General features: G+C 43.0%; 1 pseudogene; it reads right to left on the reverse strand.

The window, feature by feature from the left end:
- Positions 1-358: 358 nt before the first annotated feature.
- Positions 359-3331, reverse strand: LOC144797857 (large ribosomal subunit protein eL34 pseudogene; annotated as a pseudogene).
- Positions 3332-5306: the final 1975 nt, after the last annotated feature.

Raw genomic sequence — 5306 nt, forward strand, 5'->3', positions numbered from 1 at the left:
AAATCAGTTTATTTATTCCAGTTTATCTTCTGTCACTTTTTTCAACTTCAACAGCTGAAACCTGACATCCAAAAAGTTCCTCCCTGCAAAGTAAGCAGCACTGTGGTATTGCACTGAGGAGCAAAATCATAATAAGATTCATATTCACATTTAGGTGCAAAGTCACTCTTCATGCAACATCAAGAGGAGTGTGGAAATCCTTTAGGAGCATAGACCATCTTTAGATGCAAAATCACTTTTAGGTACAAAATCCTCCTTTGTGTAAATTAAGCTGGACTGTAGTATCACATTGAGGAGCAACATTACATTTTAATGTGAAATTCTACTTAGATAATTTTCATCTGGATCGTATAAATGTTTATTTGGTTTTCTGAGGCAGTGCTTGTTCCTTCAACACCTTGACAATGATCTTCTGCTCTTCAATTAAGAAAGCACGTTTGATCCTGTCGCGTACACATTTTGCACCCATGGAACCGCCATAGGCTCTGCTGACATGCTTCTTCGTCTTAGACAGTCACATTAGCACTTAAGTCAAACAGCACGGATACCACAGAGTCTATCTGGGCATATACCATATGCTGTCTTTGGGGCATTGCCAACCTTTTTGGTGTACAGATGGACAATCCTGATACCTGGAGTTTGGGATAGTCTGATTTTGTTTGAGGTGGTGTTGTAGGACAGCCATCGGCGGTATGTCAAATGCTGAACTATATTTTGACCTGCAGCAGCCGTAGCCGGAAGAGCGTAGGTGCAAAGTGCAAAAGACCATTGATGCAATATTAGCAGAAGGGTGGAAACATGTTTAGGAGTGCAAATCACACCTAGAACATAGGTGCACAAACACATTTAAGTGTAAAATCACTCTTGGTGCAAAATCAACACGAATGTAAAACACTTTTATGGTGAAGCACAAATAACACTTAGAAGCAAAAACGTATTTAGGTACAAAATTAAACTTTGAGCAACATCTAAAGTGTGAATTCTCTGGAATTCAGACAAAATAGCGAAAAATATATTGAGCAGCAGAAATAACAAGTTTTAAATATCGTGACGCATAATTACCATGTGCAAAAATATTTTTGACAAGAATATCAATTTTTGGTTAAGTAATATTGATGCTACAAATATCTATGTTGTTAATATTGGTGTTAAAAATATCAAAGTGGTTAATATCATTTACAAAAATATCTTTGGAAATCATATAGTTTACATTTTTTGTATGTATTTTAGCATATATTTGTATTGTCTATGTTATAAAGTGTATACTTATTAATGTTTTTGAATATCATTTGTAAATTTTCAGTTGTTTTTTAAATTAATGTAATAGTTTATTTGTATTTTAGCACCGATGCTGGTTGTGGGGTTCATAGGGGTACAGGGTGGACTGTAAATTAATTTTCATGAATAAATAATTATTAATGAATATTAATTATTTAATTGATAATTGTGTAATATATTTTTCTAATTATGTTAAGTTTTAGGTGTGGGTTGTGGGGTTTGTAGGGGTATGGCGTTGAAAGTAATTTAATTATTATTATTTAATAATTATTTATTATTTCATTGTTAATTATGTACATTGTGTCATTTTTTTTGTTAATTTTTTTGTTTATGAATTATGATGTGTTTTTTGTATGGGTATAGGGCATAGAGGACATTAATTATAATGATTAATTTTAATTATTGATTATTTAATTGATAAGTATTTAAATTGTGTAATTAAGATTTAAAAATATATATATTAGGTGCGTGTTGTTGGGTTTGTAGGGATAAAGGGTGAGAAGTTAATCAAATGAAATTATTTTTAGCCTCCACTACTGGGAGAGGACCAGTTGCTTTTTCCCCACTGCCAGCCCTTATTCACCGGGCACCTTCTCCAGCATCACAGGGCCAGCGGACCCTTTCACACCAGACCACAACTCCCAGCAGCCTCGGCTACTGAGAGAGGACCTGTTGTTTTTTCCCACCGCCAGGCCTTCTTCACCGGGCGCCTCCTCCCGCCATCGTGGGACCAGCAGACTCTTTCCCACCAGACCACAACTCCCAGCAGCCTCAGCTACTGAGAGAGGACATGTTGCTTTTTTCCCACCTCGGAAATCTGGTACACCATCACGACCCATGCCCCCGACGCCGTCTTCATCACAGAAACCTGGCTGAACTCCTCATCCGTTCCAGACATTGCCACAGCCATCCCCGCCTGATATAAGATCGCACACCAAGACCGATCCAACAGAAACGGTGGAGGCATTGCCATAATCTACAAAGAGTACCTTGAATGCCCAACCACCACAGAAGCCCACACCCCCTTTATAGAGCACCTCATTTTCCTACTCCGTACAAACAGTAAAACCACCATCAGAGGCACCCTCACCTACCGACCTCCAGGACCCAGCCCTGCCTGCTGCAACGAAATACCAGTTTGATAGCTTTGTTCGCCATTGACTCAAACCTCTACATATTCCAAGGAGATCTAAACTTTCAACTTGAGAATACCGAAGACGCCAACACAGCCGACCTCCTACAAAGCATAGCCAACCTCAGACTCAAGCAGATAGTCACCAACACCACTCACTCCGCAGGACACATGCTCGACTATATCTTCTCATCCAGCAAAAGAGTTAAATACACTTACACAGAGGAGCTCACCTGGACCGATCACCACTGCGTCCACTTCGTCATCTCGTAACTCACCAAAACTCTGCCGCCACTACAAGCAAAACACAGCGCAGCTGGAAAAAGGTATCAGAGCAACAATGGACCAACGCCGTCAATTCCTGCCTACCCACCATCACCAAAGTCACAGAACAAGCGTCAGAAGGCTTCACAAACTGGATCATGGCAAGCTTGGATGATGTCACACCAAGGAAACTCACCAACCCCGAGAAACGAACATGACACCCCAACTGCTTCACGGCTGAACTCAAGACCCAGAAAGCAACTGAAGACAGAAAGAAAGAAGATGCCGTACCAGTAAGACCCTTGAGGAAGGACAGCATTTCAAAGACGTCCTCAACCAATACCACCATCTCTTGAAAAACACCAAGAAGACTGCCCTAGCCACCCACATCACTGGCAGCTCCAACAACAGCAAGGAACTGTTCAGCATAGTCAAGAAGTTCACCAACTCCTTGGCTACCATAAACATTACCACACCCTCGCAAGCCTTCTGCGAAACCCTTGCAGACTTTTTTTCACATAAAAAATCAGCACGATCTACCAAAATTTTGCACCTCAACCCCACCATGAACAACATCAACCTCTTCACGCCAGCTGATGCCCACCCACACCAGCTCACCTCATGGAACGCCCTCACAGAGAAGGAAATGGCAGCCATCATGAGAAAAAGGTATTACAAGCGGAACCGCTTGTCCTAATGCGCACAGTTGCACTGCCTGCTGGGATGCTAATAATTAAATAATTTGTTTTACTAAACCAAAATTTCATACCATATCATTGTTAAATCAACAATATCAGATCAAAAATCATTTCTTCGAGAACATTTTTACTTGGTTATTTACACAAAAAGAAGAGATTGCTTTTTTACTCCAATTACATATATCATTGGGTCGTTTTACATTCTCAATTCATACATGAACATGTTATACATTTCTTTGTGGTGCCCTATGCATTTCGGGCCCTTGGCCCTTCCTCAGGGGAAGAATCTGTAAAAAAGGAAATATGTTCTGTTTGATCACATTCTTAATCTGTGAGGGATATGCAGTCAAATGTACTGATACATACATTATTCCAGAATACCATATTATACGTCCATAACGTCGTACCAGTGATAGGTGTCAGGAAAAGATGATGTGAAAGAGTCAAAAAAGTTAATAGAAGAGTGTTATAGAAATAGGTGGGAGGTGGGGTGCAAAAGTAAAAGAAAGTGAATGTCAAGGTCGCTATAAAAAAACGCTATACAACAAAACGAACGAAGATGTAACCAGTACTTTACACACAGTGATTTAGGGGGTTTGTTTAAAAGTTGCACTAACCTTGATGTACTGTGTAGTAACATAAGATTCGTACATGGGGCTCTTTCAAATACCAGACGTGAATTCTAAAATAATGCGGAGGAGCGTGGTTTAGACTTCACAATAAATGCGATAATGAAGCAAAAAACAATAAGCAAAGTTTAGGGATCCTACCTCAACGGGTACACGAGGGTCAGTTACATAGTTGTAGTAGTTAGGAGGATTCAAGCGAGTAAAGTTCTCGCGCTGAAAACGCAAACGAGTAAAAATAATTAATACTCGTAAAAACCATTCATGAAAGCACACAGAGCTCTCAGCTAACATTTAAGGAGGCTCACCTTGCACTGGTTACATGTGCTCCGTGAGATAACACGGGAGGATTCCGGTACGGCTGCTGGTGCAAAGTCGGGATGGCGCGTTAACGTGCCTCAAGCATAGAAAAGCTAATGCTAGAAAACGGACAATATCGCGTGTGCTGGGAATTACTGCGGGCGAGTGGCGGCCATTGCTAAAGAGAAAAATATGCTAAGAGTAACTAAAATATAAGAAGAAAGGGACATAAACAGATAAAATAAAGCGGAAAAAAGAAAGAAATAGGGGTGATAATGTCTTATAAGTGCCTAACATGAGTATTCTGATCAGTGAAAATTTATGGAAAACACTATGTACATACATGTAGTGTATATCTTATAGAATTCATACTATTACTGAATGCTGAACACAAAGGTCGCACGCAGGCGACTGCCAGGAGCATAATCACAGATAACATCCTAGATCTGCGGGGGCGTGGCCAAGAGCCGAACATGGCGGACGTGTAGTTGCGGAGCTCCGTCCTAAGCCCTCGATACCAGCATACTATCCTGCCTACCCGAAGTGCGACCCACCTAGTGATTGCGCCCGGAGCCTCGGGAGGTGAGCGGCGTGCAGCAACGGAAAGCCGCCCCCCTCGGACATTGCCGGAGAACTCTGGGAACTGGAGAGCCTGCTGGGGCCTGATGCAACGTGGCGAGCCACGGCCTCGATTGGCCGACGGACCGCGCTGCTGCCGGCGCCCTGTGTGAGAGACCCGCGCCGGAGCGAGCCTCAGACTCGGCTGGCTGGACCGTGGACGTCGGCGGGCATCCGCCCCCATATATTACCCTGATACCTCCCCACTGGCGCTGAGGTCCCCTGACGGACCTACTCTGCCGGGCGGCCGCCCGAGACCGCGGGAGGCACCTGAACCATCTCGCCGCCCTCCTGCACTGCGAGGAGGCACTCGCACGGACACGAGCATTGGCAAGGCAAGTGGGGCCGGGGGTGCACGGGGACAACCACTGGCGTCGGGAGTCCAGGACG

Source organism: Lissotriton helveticus, chromosome 12, assembly GCF_964261635.1.
Source record: "Lissotriton helveticus chromosome 12, aLisHel1.1, whole genome shotgun sequence".
Taxonomy (NCBI): Eukaryota; Metazoa; Chordata; class Amphibia; order Caudata; family Salamandridae; genus Lissotriton; species Lissotriton helveticus.